Source organism: Gracilinanus agilis, chromosome 3 (genome assembly GCF_016433145.1).
Source record: "Gracilinanus agilis isolate LMUSP501 chromosome 3, AgileGrace, whole genome shotgun sequence".
Taxonomy (NCBI): Eukaryota; Metazoa; Chordata; class Mammalia; order Didelphimorphia; family Didelphidae; genus Gracilinanus; species Gracilinanus agilis.
The window spans coordinates 322,659,675-322,679,411 of NC_058132.1; positions in this window are offsets into that span (position 1 = coordinate 322,659,675).

A 19,737-nucleotide genomic window follows, 5' to 3' on the forward strand; every position below is an offset into this window, starting at 1 on the left:
ACAATATTTGATATTTTGATAGTAAGGAGGGAAGAAAGGGGTCTTGTGATCCTAATATAGGAGGTGAGAATATCAAAAGAGAGATTCCAAAAAGACAATCCATCTCAGGCCTAAGATGCATTTTCTGTAGTTTTGAACCTCTTGTCTTTTGAGTCAGGTTAAGATTTTGAGAAAGGGGGAAATTGCCTCCCTATTTTTCTTATTATTTTTATCCATGAATTGTCTGCAGAGGGATACTTCTCTGTCAAAATTACGTAAACTTTTTTCCCTAAGTCAGCTCTAATTAATTATTTTCATATCATATCTAATCAGTAATTGTGTAATCTGATTCCAAGGGCCTTTGGTTGACACTGTTGCACCATTGTTCTTAAACTACAGGTAGTTTAAGAAAAGCTTTAAACTCACAGAATGTTTTGTGATAGACTCTAAAATAGCAATTACGCTTCTCCAGGTTTCCCTAGATTATATTATTTTAAGCAGAAAGGAACCTTAGAAGAAATTGAGTCCTATCCATCCAATTCATAGCTAAAGAAATTAAGGCACAAAATGTGAAGCTTTGAACAGAGTCATAACTTGAAAGTATCTGAGTCAGGATTTGAACACAGGACTAATCTGATTATTAATCCAAGGTCCTTATCCAGGACCTCATGATATCTTTCAAATGTTTCCTCTTGTCATTGCATCATAGCATTTAGAGTTAGAAAGACCCTTAAACAAGAAAAAATCTTTTATTTTAATTACACAGAAGAGAACAGAAGGAAAGCCAGAGAGAATTACTGATTAGGAAAGTAGCTTTGAAAATTCATCATTTTCATGTCTTTTTATTGCATTGTATATAATATATAAGGAAATGATCATTTTAATGTTTGTTAAGTTGAGGTATTTTTTAATCAAAAGAGTCACCTTAAAGATTGTCCAAAATCCAACTTCTTTTTTTTTTAAGTGAAAAATTGAGGGCCGGAGGGAAGCTGACAGAAGATCAAAAAAGGAGCAGAAAGTAGAGGCAGGGTTCAAACAAAAGTCCACTTACTCTTAATTCAGGTCCCTCTTCCATACATAAGACTACCATTTAGGAAATAAATTTAGGTCATCTTTTGAGGTCAATTTAAGCTTTTATATGCTTCTTCTTCCTTTTACGTGATCCTTGATAAGAGGCCATTTACACATCATACAAGAAAATCAACCTTAGTGCTTTATGGTCAGATTTTTTTTAAACTGGAAAGCTATATTGTCCAGATTGATCAAAAATCCTATTCATCATATTTAGCTCTGACAGACTTTTGTTTTTTGCACAATTCAAACCATTTTGCAATAACTAAAGAATTGCCTTGCCTGAGAATATTTAAGGGAAGGGTCCTTGAGCCTTGAAGGCCATTTCTAGAGAGAATCTCCCCAAAGGCTCTGAGCAATGATAGCATCTTTAGAATTAAATGTGATTTCCAAAGGGGACTACTATTTTGAAGGAGAAACAATAGCCAATGGGATAATAGAGTTCTAATTCCTTTGCTAAGAACTTCCTTTTATTACTTTATAAACAAAACTAATTCATGCAAGTGCATTTACCTTCCTTGAGAATCAATTTCCCCATCTACAAAATTAAGAGATGTCAGTAAATTATTTCTCAGGTCCATTTTTAGTTATATAGATAGACAGATAGACACATACATACAAAAATGCATTTATGCAAACATATGGAGATACATACATAGATACAGTAAGCAATAGAGTGATAAACACATGTATGATGCACATATGTGTACATTTACATATATTGAATATGTATATACATGAGTATTTTATATGTCACTACATATACTGCACATGCATATTGTGAAGATAATATATACACGTGTAGGTAGATATTTGTACAATCTACTTTGCTCTAATATATAATTATAAAATATGTGTAAATTTACTTAAAATTATACACAAGTACTGATATATACCATATTTAAATGTGCAGATACATACATACATACATATATGCAAACATACAATATAAAGGTAGAAGATCTAGCAGTACCATATTTTGAATTGTATTATAAAGCAATAATTATTAAAACCTTTTCATATGGTAGGTCAGTGGAAGAAGACAGACATACAACAAAGGTAATTAAAGATTACAGTAACCTTTTGTATTTGACAAAAGCATAGATCCAGTTTTGGAGATAAGAAATTGCTATTTGATAAAAACTGTTGGGACAACTGGAAGGTAGCTTAGTAGAAATTAGGTATATAATATCTTATACCATTCAGTAAGTTATGTGATCTAGAAAAAGGAGATGTCATAAGTAAATTAGAAGAATAGGGAACATATTAATTACCAAGTTTATGGATAGGAAGGAATTTATGAGTCAACAAGAGATAGAGAGCATTGTGAAATATAAAATGGATAATTTTGTGTACATTGAATTGAAAATATTTTTTACTAATATTGCCAAGATTAGTGAGAAAGCAGAAAATTGAGAGTTATAGACAGCCTCTCAGATAGAGGTCTATCATCTAAAACATGTAGAGAACTTTGTCAAGTGTATAACCCTAAGAGCCATTCCCCAACTGTTTAATTAACAAATGATATGAATAGACAATTTTCACATGAAGAAATCAAAGATAGATAGATATATGAAATAAAGTGCCCTAAATCACTACAGATTAGAGAAATGCAAACTAAAACAATTCTGAAATACCATCTCATACCCATTATATTGCTAAAATGACAAAAGTTCAAAATGACTAATATTAGAGAACATGTGTTAAAATGAGGACACTATTGTTGGAGCTGTGAACTGGTCCAAACAAATGAGGAAACGGTTTGAAATTACACCCAGAGAGTTAAAAAACCCAATAATATTGATAGATCTATTTCATAAAGAGATTGGGGAAAAAGGAAAAAAACCTATTTGTTTCAAAATATTTACAGTAGCTTTCTTTGTGGTGGCAAATAACTAGAAATTGAAGGAATGCCCATCAATTGGGGAATGGCTAAACATGTATCATATGAAATTAGAATTTTAAGTGATCAATTTAAAAAAAAACTTGGAAAGAACTACATAGGAGAGTGAACAGCAAAATAAGTAGACCAAAGATAATATCATATGCAGTTATAAATTTAAAACTTGAAGAAAAACTTGTGAATATCACTTCCAGAAAGTGAACTGAAAGGTAGAAATATGAAAGATAATTACTATTTTGTGTCTGTCACCTGATGGTGTCTTCTGTATGAGAAAAAGGGGGAAAGGACTGGTATACTTGTGAATGGATTCTATTTATAAACATTTTATGTATATATATGTATGTATACATATATATATATATACTCATAACACATGTTACATAAATCTAAAGATTATATTTCAGCAGAAAAAAATCAAATCATTTGTTGATTTCCAAACACTAAATTCTTTTATTTTTTCTTACTTGCTCTCATTGCTCTTAAAATTAAACCATTTATTTTCCTAAAAGATAATAATTTTATTTCAGTAAAGAGTAAGAGTGATAATTCATAAATAAAACTACATTTCACAAGTATCTTTGAACTTCATGCTTTTCATGCCCCATTTCATAACAGGGACTAAACTCAATCAAATGAGCTACGACTGATAATTAACCTACAAGATACAGAAGCAAGCTGATGGGGAATTGGGGAGATCCAGGTTACATTAAAGTATTTGTGAATTAGTTAAGTTTTTGTTCCTAAGGCTGTCCAGTTTGACCCCAAAGCATTGACGGCCTTCAAAAAAAATCTATCCAGTTCCTTTCTGGGGACGTCAAAGAGAAAAATATAGGAAATCAGTTACCCATTCATTCAGGGATTCATTGATCACATGCAATCATGGAGTTCATTTTAACAGAATCATGAAACCTGCTTTGGAAGCTGGGGAGCAGGCACACTTAGGTTGGTCCCCAACTCTTAAATTCATTCTAGTCAAACTCTGGGGCTCAGGGCTAGAGTTCTAGATGTCTGGAGCATATACCCACAGCTGGCACAAAGGGTAGGGCATGAATATCAGAATGAATACGGCATCTGCTCCACAAAATATTTACACAGTGATATCAAGTTGGACCGGGGAGAATCTGGACAGATATTGATACTGTCCACCCTTTGGTGTTTATCTGTAAGATATAAGTGAATCACCCACATGTAAATCACAATCTGACAAGAGGTATGTTAGACATCCATAACCAGCCTCTGAGAGCTTGCTGGAATCTGACAAGGCAGTCAGAGCCCTAGTGGAAAGTGCTGACAGACTAGTAGAGTTTGCTTGCACCCTAAGAGAGGAAGCATGTCCAAGCCTGGGCGCTATTGAAGGAGGCTGTTGCAGGAAGATGAATGCTTCCATCTGGAATTCAATTCCCCCTTCTCTTCCCTAGTGAGGACTCGGAGCTGCCTGCCACAGAAGACCTGTAGAAGCATCAATCATCTTCCCAGCAGTTTAGAAGTTCCTGATGGCAACACTTCCTGGCCAAAAACCATAGAGCAGTGTCACAGACTTTAATTTCAATTGGGAATGGGAAGCCATTAGACTTGCAGACTATAGAAGTTCTGAAAAATTATCTGAGTTAGATAAGGGTAGAAATGGTCCCTTTTCAAAAAGGGTCCTCAATACAGGTTCCAAATACCAATAGTCCAGTTCAAGGAAACAGAGAATATTCAACCAGACCACACAGCAAGTCTGCTTTATTGAGAAGACATACTTACAGTATAAAGGGTAGTTCAGGTAGATGGTAGACACAGATCAGTACTTCCAAAGTTCCAGGTAGAAGTAGACACCAAAACCACTAAATCTTGGTGGGCTTGCTGGGTTAAACAGGACCAGGCATTGGGGAGAGGAAGTCAGGAGTCTAGATCTGAGGACTGGTGCTGACTCATGACAATAAAAGTAGCAGTGGGGCAGGAGGAGAGAGGGAAAGACTCCTAGAGCATTCGAGACAAATTGGTATTCATAATCCAAAAGGGCATGAAAGGGGCTTTTGGTCCTTATGGTTGATTTTACTGTAGCAGAGTAGATCAGGAGTTTTGAGCTTTTCAAAGGTTTCTTTGTTGAGCTGAGTGGAGAAGCTACTGAGGTCATTACAGTAGGTGAAATGTTATTAGGGACCATGGGAAGCCTCCATCTCCTTGTTGAAATTCAGTGTACCCTTAGCCCTGGCCTGCCGTGGTATCTGGAATTTCACCATTAGAAAGTCATTCCTTTGGGAAATTAAATGCACGAAAGGACCTACATGAAATTATGAAGAAAAATGAACAGAACCAAGAGAACATTATATACAGTAATTGAAATATTGTTGGAAGAAAAACTTGTGTATTTCATCCCTAGAGAAAGAGCTGATAAATAGAAACAAATAAGACATCGTTTTATATATACGCATATCGTTTTGTCAAATGATGCCTTCTCTAGTGGGAGGGAAGATGGAGTTCCTGGAACTTTAATATAACAAACAAATAAAAAAATGTAAAGAGAAATTAAATCATTTTAATTAAAAAAAGAAAGCTAGTCTTTCCTATCCATAGTCCTCATTTAAAATAGTGTTTGGTTTAAATTAATAACTCCAAGTTCTTATTTTCCTTAGAGTTTATTAATAATCACTTGAAATAGAGAAAGCAGATATATAGAGATTTAAGCCTAATCTAACCTAACTCTGACCACATGTTTCTCCACATGGCTGCCTGCTCTCCCCACTGCATCCAAGAAAATAGGGAGCAGACATATCTCACCCCACATCTTTATCCTTTCTCTTAACCTGGACCCGTAACCTTCAGTCCTGGGTCATGTTCCTAGGGCTCTTCACCTGTGACCCATTTGGAGCAGCCAGCCACGCAGTGAGGTGGGGACAAGCTAGGAAGAGGGGAGCAGATTCTATCTACACAATACAAATAACCTGAAGAAAGAAAAACTACTTTTGCTAGTAACATCAGGTCACTCTTACGACTAAGGAAGAAATTACTATATAGCCGGGGAGTAATTGGGAAATTTGGAAAAGATGAATTGAAGAAAACAGAGAGAGAATACATAGAGAACAAAAAGCAAACTAATGAGCCTCCCTAAATCTCTGCTTTGTTTTGCTGTCTTGTCCAATTACTAGAGTTCCAGTCCAAGGCTCTATTTCCTATTCCCTTTAACTACTACCTTTTTCTGGATGCTAATTTATCCAGATTAGTAAGATAGGACCTGTAGGAGAGGTCACAGCACCCCTGGTGCATGTGAAGGTTTTGACTGCTTGGACTGAAGGTCATTTGATCATCAGTTTGTAGCTGGAAGAGACCTCAGATCTAGTTCAACCCCTTCATTTTACAGTTGAGGAAATTAAGACCCAGACGCATGATTTACCCAATGTTACATAAGTGATAACAACCAATTTGGGATTTGGACCCAGAGGGACCAGTCCCTGTGGGTCCAAATCCAATTCCACTTTCCCACTCTGACTCCCTAAATTTGTCAGTGTATATCAAAGAATTTGGGCAGAGTTAGAGTTAGCAATATTTTCATGTAGGGAATGTGGATAGAGATGCTGAGCAACATTTAGATGGCTGTCTATGCTGCCTGTACTCACTGCCAGGCCCAGACTTTGCCTTAGAAACTGGCCCCAGGCAAGAAAATAGTTAGTTTGCACATGGGCTCTGAACCATTAGTCCTGGAGCTTCAGACTCAGGAAGAAATTATACACGTAGCCAGTCAGACATAGCACATGTCAGAGACCTCCTTTGAAAATCTGACCTTGATTCTAGTGTCCAAATTGATCTGTTGTTTGTACCAGCAACATGCATTGGAATTCAGAAGAAAGACAAGGAGACATGGCAGGAGAGGGGGCCTGGATGCCCAGTGTAGGTTTCTCAGCTTTAATGATGCATACATTCATCAAAATGGACAATGTTTCCCAAGAAACAGTCCCAGACAAAGATGAAGGTAAAGAACATGTTGAATTCCCCAAGCTGCCTTCATAAGAAGGAAGAAAGAACAATATGAATAAAGATACTGGCTCTTTGAATGGTTTAGTTATTCCCTCCTGGTGACATGACTGGTGAATTTCTCATATGCATTTCATTTAATCTCAAATACATCTCTCCCCAGGCATGGAGAGAGGAGCCTTGTTCAATATACTTCTCTGGTTCTTGAATATACCTGGGGATTGTTACAGGTGGCTGGCATATGTAAATACTCTCTTCTGTTTCTTGCAATGAGAGAAAAGGAGTAATAGCAGAAAAGCTCAAAATTAATTATATACTTAATAATTAGTAATAATTAATTAGCAATAATTAATTAGCAATACTAGTATTGCTAATAGCAATAATTATATTTAAATTCATAAATCCCTTTACAGATTTTAAACAACATTTGTTCTCAAAACAGAGGCAAAAGCAAGTAGAGCAAAAATGATAATTCCCATCTTGCAAAAGTGAAAAGTAAGCCCTAAGTAAGTTATATAGCTTGCTCATAGTCACACAGAGAGTTGGTGGCAGTGATCAGATCTTATGATTCCTATTGCAGTGGGGTCCTCTTTAAAATATCAAGGTATTTGCTCCATAGAGAAACATGCTGTTGAAGGCAACAAGGGGGAAAAACTTCTTTGCAAGAAAAGGTTCCCTATTCTTTTGACCTAGTATAGTGTTTAAAAGTTTATTACTCCCATTTCAAGTGTGAAACAGAGGCCAAGAGAGGTCAAATTAATGGGAAGAAGCTTCTCTTGTCCTACTTACTCATCTCAATTCATTGCTTCTCCCACTGAAGTATCCACACAGTTTAAATCAATCCAAACTCACTTTGTGCTTATTGTGTCCTATGTCCTATGCTAGACTTTGTTGGGTTTAGAAGAGAAGGAGAAGATATCCCTACACTTGTCGTTCATACAACCTCTTTGGGGAAGTAATAATTGGTGCTCCAGCCATGTGTAACCCAAAAATTACAACAAAAACTTTCTCAAATTCTTGTGTGAATCAGATATCTATATTTCACTTTTACCCCATATAGTCTATACCAGTGATGGGCAAACTACAGCCTGTGGGCCAGATGTGGCCCCCTGAAATGTTTTATCCAGCCCCACGACATTATTTCTAATCTGATGAATACAATGAGTAGGATACAATACAATGAAACTTTGAAAGAGTTGCCTTAGAAACAGACTGACAGATAAGCATTTCCTTTCCTTTGGCCCCTTTTTTAAAGAGTTTGCCCATCACTGATCTATACTAATTGTTGCATTTTATCATTGTTGGTACTATTTCTCATCTTTTAAATGCCTTTTCTTCCTACCTCTGACAAATAATAATAATTCATTTCAAAAGGGCTTTAGGATTGACAAAATTCTTTCTTCAAAATCTGTAAGATATTTTGGAAAGGTATGGCAAAATTGTGACACTAATACATTGCTGGTAGAGTTGTGAATTGATCCAACCATTCAAGAAGGCAATTTGGAATTATGCCCAAAGGACTTTAAGAGAACGCATGCTCTTTGATCCAGCAATACCACTAATAGGTTTGTATCCCAAAGAGATAATAAAAAGGGTTGTAAAAATATTCATAGTCACACTCTTTGTAGTGTGTTATGGTCAATCTAGGGGCTGAGTTAATTGTGAGTGTTGAGTCCTAATGGCACACCTAGATATGGTAGTGAACCCAAAATGTCAACCCAATGCAGCTGATGTTCAAGGAGAATATGTGGAATGTGCTTACTTCAATCCCAAGATGGCTAACAGTAAACCAGGGCTAGCAGCCTGAGGTTGGAATCAGCTGATAGTGGAATTTAGCTAACCCTTAACCAACTGAAGCCCTGTAAGTTTGATGTTGATGGCTATATCCCTTTACTTGATTCACTATAGGTATGATTATTTGATCTACAAAGACTAATTGGTTTGACCTTTTCTGACTGAATTTGATCTCAAGAAATTGATTGAAGGAATATTGAAGTAACCCCTTTCCTAAGATGACATGGGACACAGTCAACTGAAGCCTCTTTGAGAGCTCTCAGGCAAGTGATTTCTTATAAGATGATTTAATAGTTGATGAGATTAGGGAAAGGGGAACTGGGTAATTGATAGAAAGTGGGAAATGGGAATCCCAAATAAACCTCGATGGATAAATTGTTGTTGAATCTTCGCTTAAATATTGTTGATCAAGGATCTTGGACTAAGCCCTGAGTGAAGGTTTGACCTGTCTGAATTATAGGTATCTTTGCTGATATTCTTGGTGATTATAAGCAGGAAACAGAGATTGATGGAACACAGTTGTATCAGTCTGATAGTTAAAGCTGGTTGCTGAGTAAAGAGAGTATAAGCTATGCTTGAACTCTATCCACCCTCACCCCACCTATCTCCAAATGAGACCAAGATAAGTTCAGATCTGTTCCTTTTATATCCAAGCCTAACTGCCTTGGCTTATGCCAGGCTCATGCCAAGCTCAGTTCATTCTGCATTCTAAGCAGGTAACTGTCCATCACCCTTGACTCAACATGGCTGCCATATATTTTCTTACAAGTGGTAAAACATTGGGAAATGAGGGGATGTCTGCCTGATTTTAGCTCTTCAAACATGAACTCTTCACATCCTTTGTCATCTTTGCCAATTTATTATGTGACATGAAATGCTAATGTTATTTTAATATATATTTATCTTATTGTTAGTAATTTGGAGCATTCAGGATTGCAAACTATTCTTCTCTGAGAAGTATTTGTTCATATTCTTTTTCCACTTATTTATTATTGTTGTGGTTTAGTTGTTTCAGTCCTGTCTTACTCTTTGTGACCCCTCTTGAAGTTCTCCTGGCAAAGACACTGGAGTGGTTTGTTATTTCCTTCTTCAGCTCATTTTACAGATATGGAACTGAGGCAAACAGAGTTAAATGACTTGTACAGGGTCACACAGCTAGAAAGTATCCAGGACCATATTTGAATTCAGGTAGATATCTTCCTCACTTCAGGCTTGGCACTCTATCTACTACACCACCCAAGTACTCACTTATATTAAGGGATTGGTTTTATATATTTCTGTTAATCATCATATATCTTGAATATCACACAATTATCACAAATATTTAACATAAGGAATTTTCCCTATTCAACCACTTCCCTTCTTAACCTATCAAAATCATTTTGTTCATGCAAAAGATTTTAAATTTTATGTAATCAAAATTAAAGATTTTATCTTTTATAGTTATCTCTGTCCTTTGCTTATTTAAAAATTAAGCCCTTTACTATCTTTCACTTTAGTTTATTTGGCATTTTTGTTTTATATGACTATTCTTTTAGAAAGATGACCAATAGGGAAGGGTTTTTTTGCATGATAATGCATGTATCGTCCAGATCAAATTGCCTAGCATATTCAAGATGGGACAAGGGAGGGAGGGAAGAAAACAATTTTGATCTTATGGTTTTGGAAATCATATGTTGAAAATTATTATTACATGTAATTGAGAAAATAAAATATATTTGAATAAAAAAAGAATTCAACCCTTACAAAGCTATAAAAATATGTGATCTGCTTCTCTTTTAAGTTTTTTAATAAATTTTTTATGGTATGTTCTGTGTAAATAGAATTAACTCTAGCCATTCATAGTCAAAAATCTACTCATCCTAGCCATAGAAATGATGTAATTCCTCACCTTCCTTAGTGGGGAGGGGAGATGAGCTACCCATGCGTGACAATAAGTAACAAATCAAGAATAAGGGACTGCCCTTTGGGCAGTCCAAATCAATGTAAAGACTGCCATTTGTCCACTTGAATTAGAGGTGGACCCATGGGAAGTGACAAAAGACACTATCTCTTTAAGTAACTTGGTTACTTCCTGTGAAGGCAGTTCCTGCCCTGAACTTGGTGCTGATGGATCTCCCTTGAGACCTCAGACAGCTTCTACTCTGTATTGTCATGTGGGCAAGTTAGGCTGACTTCCTTGGCCTACCTAGGCCACTTCCAAACTCTGCCTTAAGCAGGGTTGCTGGGCCTTGTGGCTTGCAGCTTCATTTATTTAGCCTTTTAACCTTCTCTCTCATCCAGGCCTGACCAGGCCTGGACTAGCCCCTCCCTTTCTCTTTATTTCTATACTTTTACCTTCCTAGTTGTAAATAAACTTGCCTAAATCCGATGTTGACTTGGGTCTGATTTAATTACGGAATCAATCTGAACTGTTGATTCCTGGCGGCCATGTTTTAAATATATATCTATAAAATAACTAAATTTCCCTCTTACAGTTCTTTAATACTTTAGTCACATATCATTGTTTTATTTGTTATGGCATATGTTGTAAGAGGTTGGTTTAAGCCAATTTCCTGTCAGATTAACTCTGAATTTTCCCAGTAATTCTTTTAAAATAGAGTCCTGATTCGTAGACTTTTTTTAGTTTATTAAATATTTAGGTATTTAAATCAATCTAGTTTTTATTTTTCCTTCTCTAATCTATTCTCTTCATCTACTTATATATTTCAATAAGTACAAAATTGTTACATCATTACAGCTTTATAATATTTAGTCAAGGCCTAGAACTATTTTTCTTCCTTAAATGCTACTTTTTAAAATTATTTCACTTCAAATTCTAGCTCCTTTGGGTATTCGAATATTTTAAAAATTATTTTGTCTTCTGCTACAAAGCATTCTTTTGATGATTTCATTTGTTTAGTACAAAATATAATACATTAACTTTGAGAATGTTATCATTTTATCGAAATGACAGAGTCTGGACAATATCACTGAATATTATTCTGGTTATTTAAGTTGTTCTTTAGTTCTCAGAGCAGTGGTTCATAACTGTATATGTATAATTGAGTGTGCTTTGATTGACTAGGATATTTTAGCATTCTTTATATATATTGAATGGGAATTACCATTCTATTACTGTCTCCTGCATTTTTATTGTTACATAGAAATGTTATTGATGTGGAGCAGTGGTATTTAACTTAAGTTATTAAATATCTTAATTAGTTTCTTTGTTGATTCCCAAGGATTCTGTTAGCCATCATGTCATTAGCAAAAGGGAAACTTTTCATTATATTTCTAAAAGGTTCCTCTTTGCTGATTCTAGAATTTTTAATATAAATTAATATTATATTTTATAAAGGCTTTTTATGTATTTAATGATAAAAATAATGTGTTTGGGGATATTTTTTGTTTCTATTAGGATTAATTTGTTTCTATTAGGATAATTATGTTGATTGTTTTCCTGTTATTAAACTACCCTTCATCTCTGCCTGGTATAAGTCCAACACGATAATATTAAATGGTATTTTAAGATAAACTGAAATGTCTTTGCCTAGAATTAATTTAAAATATTTGAATTAAAATTCACTGATGATGAGGGTCAGCATGATATAATGTAGTGGTATCCAACTTAAATAGAAACAGGACCACTAAACAGTATATAAGGATTTCTGTTTCTTACATATTTACTTAGTTGAAAAAAGTAAACTATCTATTTTTATTATATTTTTTACTTATTTTGTTAATTGTTTCCCAATTACATTTTAATTTGGTTTGGGCCACACTTGATAGTATTTTGAGTTACATGTCTGAAAACCCTAGTTTAATGAATAGAGAACTAGCCTTGAAATCATAAATAATACCTTGGAGACCCTTCTTGGGCAAGTCTCTTAAATTCTCAGTGCTCTAGACAACTGTCTAAGATTATAAATTGTAAATAATCTGCTTACCTATATTAGAAGAGTGAGTTTATTCATATGGAAATTCCCTGTATCAATAAAATCACAGGTCTAGTCCCTATTGCTCACTAATCATTAATGAAACTACTTTATGATTCTCTTTCTTTTTTTCATTTTTCCCTGGTTTGCGAAATAGGATTTGATGTGTTTTTATAAAAAGAGTTTGCTTCAGAGCTTTATTTATAAATGTTTGAGAATAATTTGTTTAATATTAATATTCATTTTCTTTAAATTTTCATTAGAATACTCCTTTTAAGTCCATCACAGTTAAGTTTCTTCCCCTTTCTTTTGGTAGGTTATTTATAGTTTCTTATATTTTGTTTTCCAATTTAAGATCTATTTAGTATTATGTTAATATGAATAATTAATATCTTTATAGATAATCTTCTGTTTCTTTTGAATTCCCAGTTTTGTTGACATATAACTTATCATAGATTTAGATAATACTTTTTATTCTTCCTGGGTGGTTGTAATATCCACTATTGTCCATTTTTTAAATTAATTTTATCTTCCTCCTTTCTACTCAGTTTGGCTAAAGGTTTATAAATTATTAGCCTTCTCAAAGAACCAAAATCTCATTTTCATTGTCAATTCTAGAAATAATTTTCATTCATTTGATTTTTATTTCCAATTTAAGTTTCTAATTTTTAAGATTTCTTACTTTGTACTTATTTTTTATTCATTTAATTGTTGGTTTTCAAATTTTTATTTGCATATGCTCTTTATTAATCCTCTCTTTTCGTACTTTGTCAATAAGGCTTTTTAATAACAATGAATACATGATTATCAAATGTAATAAATGCAAATCATGCTGGCTGCTGCTGAGAGATAAAGAAATCATGAAACAATGACACCCCTGCCTTCAAAGAAGGTATAGTTTAGTAGAAAGGTATGATCTACTCATAAATAGCTATAATTTATGGTGAGATATAATTAAGTTCTTAGGAGAGATTAGACAGATTATCAGTAAGGATTCATAGAAGGAAAATTAATGTCTAATTAGAGAAATCAGGCAAGGATTCATTAAAAAGATAGAACCTAAATTTGTAACCTTAATTGAAGAAGAGGATTTCAATATATTTAGGTTTAGAGAGAGCAGATTCCAACCAAATGCACTAAGAAAAGGGAGGGAGAACATAATAATTAGCACTAAAAGCTCTGAGCCCAATTTATTCATAAGGCATATGAAGAAAAATTATGTTAATTAAAGATGTAAAAGTAACTTAGGGCCAAACTGTGGAAGGCCTTGAGTGTCATACTGAGAAGTTTGCACTTTACTCTCTAGGTTGGAGCTTTTGACATAAAGAAATGGAATGAACATCCCTAAGCATTAGGAAGATTACTTTAATGATGGTGTGAAAGATAAAAGGTTGTATCTTTACAACCCCCTAATAAAACTGCTACTTCTATACCCCAAAAAGATTAAAGAAAAAGGATTTACATATGTATAAAAATACTTATAGCAGCTCTTTTGTTGGTGGCAAAGAATTAGAAAACAAAGGGATGCCCATTACTTGGGAATGGCTGAACAGTTGGAATAAGTAATTATGATGGAATATTATTGCTATAAGAAATGACAAAAGGAATAGTTTCGGAAAAATCTGAGAAGACATATGACCTGATGCAAAGTAAAATGAGCAGAACTAGGTGAACATTGTGCATAGTGATAACAACATTGTAAAGACAATCAACTGTGAAAGAATTAGCTACTCTGATAAATACAATGATCCATCACAGTCTCAAAGAACTCATGATAAAGTATCCCATCCATCCCCCATAAAAAGAACTGATGAAGCCTATTTTTCTTTCACTTTATTGTTCTTGCTTTTTTTCTTTCACAACATGGCTAGTGTGGAATTATGTTTTACAGGATTTCTTATGTATAATGATTTTCATACTTCTTGCCTTCTCAATGGAAGGGGAGGAGCAGGAGAGAGGGAGAGCATTAGCATTTGGAATTGAAATATTTTTTTAATTTTAAAAATAAATTCACAAAATATATAACTAGAAGGGTTTTTTTAAATGTTACGGGGAAATATTTAAGAAAACAAATATACAATAAAATATATAAAAGAGTCTATCTTTTAAATGGCACATCTTTTAACACATTCTAGTACCCATGTGGGGAACCAAGAAGTAAATCTATGCTAAGCTGTCATTGCCTTTTCAGCTTCCATTCCATAAGTTGTTGTAGCTTCTGTAGTGAGAAGCTGACACCTGTGTGTTCATTCTCTCAACTTAAAGACCTTGTGGCAAAACAGTGGGGGCAACAGCAGTAGCACAAATAGCCCAAAGTATTCCTATGAAATGGTACATTAAATTATAATGTAATTCAGTGAAATAATAGGATTCTATTTATTTTAAAATTCAATTTACATACAACTGGGCAGAAATGCATCTTATTGTGAAAAACAGGACTCCTGTAGTGAGCTAGAAAAATGATTTTTGGTCCCTGAGGCATAATGGGAGTAAATCAGCAATGGAAAAAAATTTATTTTGCAATTTGCTTATCTTAATGCTACATAAATAAAAATTTCACTTTCAATTAAGTCAGGTGGGGAGAAGCGAATATAATCATCTGTATTATATATCTTTTAAGTCATCAGTTTGGATGTTCATTCAAACAATGCAGATTATATCTCTTCCATGCCTCTTTATCCTAATAACTCTTATACCTCCCATAAATTCACCACAGGGGGTCCACTGAATATGGATAGTCCTCCCAACTATCCTCACTTTCTCTTGACCTTGTGATTTTCAGTGGAGCACATAGGATGTTCATTCATCTCTCCTCACCATGTCACCAGCCCATTTTCTTTATCATCAAGCATTTCTTTAATAACATCTTTTACTCTATCCCTTCTCTGCAGTATCTTCTTTATAAGATGTCTAGCCTGCTCACATCTATCATGTCAACCGAGGGCTGCTCATTCTTAAATTTTTTGGAGACCATAGTGTTGTATGTCTCACAGTCATACAACTCTGGTAGAAAATTTGTATTAAAAAGAGGAGCCCTTTTTCCAAGAACAAGTCTGGGATCATTAAAGGCAAACTATGAACGAAAGAAAATATAAATACATACATATATGTATGAACACATAGATTTATGTTTAAAATCCAGTTTAAATGTAACTTCAGGGTATTTATTAAAGAAATAAGTTTAAATGTTTTAATTTTGTTTTTTCCCTTATTTATGTTGTAGCAATATATAAAAATGCATATTAAATCTTAAATTTATGCTAAGACTTTGGGGACAATGCATATCTGTATATATATTTATATATACACACACACACACACACACACACACACACACACAAAATACACACACATAGTAGTGAAGGGTTTCACTTCTGTCCTTCTCAGTGGCCCCAGGATGACATGGAAATAGAAATCTTGTCTTCTTAAAGGTAGTGTCAACTAGCTGCAAGCTATGATAGGCCTCACTACAATTGAAAGGCTTAAAATACAGGTAATTGATTAATTGTATGCCTATCATCTGAGGACAAACTTGGCTAAATTTGGAGAGATTTGTGTTCCAAAGCTGTATATTTTGATACAATGTATATTTTGTAACAAACATAAGGAGTGGAAAAGATAGTTAAAACATTTTAAAGTATTTCTTTAATCCAAGTATTCTTAACCTGAAGTCCTTGAACTTTTTGTTTACGTTGTTGTACCCAAATTTTAATACCTAACCAAGGTTCATGGCCGAAGGAAGAATCACACTGACAATGCAATATGCAAGAAGAGGCTCATTCTTTACTAGCAATAATAGCTAGGGTCGCTAGGCAGAGAGGCATGCCTGAACACCCCTTGGAATTCTCAGCCAAGAGTTTATATAGAAATGTTTGGGGAAGGGGGTTGGTACATACATAATTATCAAGGTAGTGTCAGGGACAGGTGGTCAGGAAGCATCTGGGGGGGGGGTTTCAGGGATAGGAGTCTGGAAGCATTTGGCAAATATACATTAAATAGGCAAATATTGTTAAGCAGGCAAACATAGACAAACATTCCTCAAGAAGGTTAATATTCATCAGATAAGATAGCTTCAGTTTTAGGTTTATGATAGAGGGGATAGAAGGAAGACTGTGCTGGGAAACCTTGGGGGTTGGGGGTAGCTTGCCCAGGCCAGAAATAGTTCAGTAGACTGCCAGACTGATTTTTAAATCCAACAACGTATTTTGTCGATTATGTTTCAATAGAATTGGTTCCTTTGTAATCCTACATATTTTATTGTGTGCATTTAAATGTTTTCTGATGAAAGATCTATGAGTATCAACAGACCACCAAAGGGGTTCATGGAATTAAAAAAAAGTTAAGATCTGCTTTAATAAACCAATTTAAATCATATTTAAATGTTATGTTCAAATAAACGAGTTCAACAAAAATCCTGATTCCACAATATTTCAATTCAACCAACAGACATTTGTGCAAGACATCAAATGCAACAGAGGCAAAATAGGAAATGCAAATTACTGTCAAGATTTTTGCTGAACACTTACCAACTCTAACAAGCAAATGGAGCAGAATTCCCACGGTGTTGCTACTATTTCTATCTGCTTGATATCATCATACAGCTGTATCGCACTCTATACCTTTTAAAGCATTTTTATAGAAATCATTATCTTATTTTCTACCAGCTAAAATAAATTAAATCCCACAATTTCTAATGTAACCATAAGAAGGTAAATTACCTATCCCAAGACAGGGTGAAAGAGATGTTATAAGACTAAACAGAAGAGGGACTCATAGGAGTCTTTATAAAGGATATGTTAAATACAGCATTTGAGTTGGAATGGACCCCATAGTTTCCCTAGTCCTAAAATAGAGCTTCTTCACAAATATACCAAATACCATGTGGTCATCTAGCCTTTGCTCATTCATAACCAGTTAATTATAACTAAATATTTCCTGAGGCAGCCATACCACCTTGAGATAACTCTTATCACTAGATTATTTTTCCTTAGATCAAATCTAAATTTATATGTATTTTATACTTCCACCCATTGTTCCTATTTTTTTCTTCTGGAGTCAAGCAGAACATTCTTTTATATGACTATTTTGCAAATATACTCAAGAACTACCATTTCCCTCCAACTCTCCTTCTCTGCAGGTCAAACACTTGCATTTCTTTGAAATGCTCCTCATAAGACAGGATCTTGAGACTCTGCATTATCCTTGAATTTCTGCAGAAATACTTAAGTTTATCCATGTGTCCTCAAATGTCAGATGATGCCCTAGGCTAGAAGAGTGGTAATAAATGTTTAACAATTGGAGTGGGGTGGGGAGGCAGGGCCAAGATGGAGCATTAGATATAACCCAGCTGAACTCTATCAACATTCTCCTCCAAACAACTTTAAAATAACAACTCAAATCAAATTTTGGAAGTGAAGAACCAACAAAAAGTTAGGGTGAGATTTTTTTGGCCAAAGAAAACTTAGGTCATTGGGAAGAGAAGTTTATGACCTAGTATGAAAGCCTGCTTGGCAACAGCAACAGAGGCAACAGCTTCAGGAGCTCTCAGCCCAGAGACCATAAAGGGCTTAGACTACTAGAAGAAAATGTGAAATATCTCATAAAAAAATTTTGACCTGCAAAATAGATCAAGGAAAGATAATTTAAGAATTATTGGACGATCTGAATGCCATGATGAAATAAAGAGCTTAGACATAATGTTTCCTTTTTATGTAAATTTTATATAATTGTTTGTTACATGAAAGCACCCAGGTATGTTCCTCCCTCTTTCCCTTCCTCTCATCCCTCTCAACACTAGAAAAGGCATCATTTGACCCAAAAAATGTATATAAAAATCCAAGTCTTATTTGCTTCTATTTATCATTTCTTTCTCTGGACATGGATATACACAAGCCATTCTTCAAACAATATTTCTATTGCTGTATCTAATATTCTCTTGATTCTGCTCATTTCACTCTTCATAATTTCATGTAGGTCTTTCCATGTTTTTTTAATTAATTTGCTCATCAGTTCTTACATCACAGTAGTATTCCATCACAATCATATGTCATAATTTTAGCCATTTCCCAGTTGATGGGCTTCAATTTCCAGTTCTTTGCCACAACAAAGAGAGCTACTTTAAATATTTTAGAATATATAGCTTATTTTCATTTTTCCCTGATCATGTTAGGAAATAGACATAATAGTGGTATTTCTCTATCAAAAGGTATACAGTTTTATAACTCTTTGGGCATAATTCCAGATTGCTCTCCAGAATAGAAGGATCAGTTCACGGTTCCCAACAATGTATTAGTTTCTATTTTTTCCATGTCCTCTCCAACATTAGTCATTTTACCCTTTTATCATTTTAGCCAGTCTGATAGGTGGGAGATGATATGTCAGAGTTGTTTTGATTCTAATTTACAATGATTTAGAACATTTTATATGACTATTAATAGCTTTGATTTCTTTGACCAAAAACTTTCTGTTTTATATATCAATTTATATAATTTCTTGAATTTCCAATTTAAAGGGACAAATTTTGAAATCTTGAAATATGATATATCAGAAAGTGAACGATTCAGGATTAGAACCGAATATAACCTACCCAGCAAAACTGAGTAAGAGAGAAAATGGACATCTCATGAAATTGAGGACTTTCAAACATTCCTGATGAAAAGATCAGAGCTGAGTAGAAAATATGAAATTCAAACTTATCTTAAGAGAATTTCTAATGGGCAAATGTAGAAGAATAATTATAAGGGTATCATTAAACTTAAACTGTTTACATTCCTATATGGGAAGATGATACATGTAACTCCTAAGAAACTTGCCATTATTAGGGCAGTTAAAAAGAGTTTACAAAAATAGAAGCCATGAATGTGAGTAAATTATTTTGCAATGATCTCAAAAAAAAAAAATTTAAGGAATAAGAAACCAAGAAGCCCTGAGAGAAGGCAGACAAAAGAGGTGGAATGGGGAAAATTTTCTCACATAAAATTTCTCACAGGTAAAAGCTTTTACAGTGGAGGATAAAATTGGGAAGGAATTAGTTCAAAGAGGGAAGATTATATACACTCAGTTTTCTAAAGGATATATAAGAAAGGGGGAGAGATGATAAATGGGAGGAAAGATTAAGGG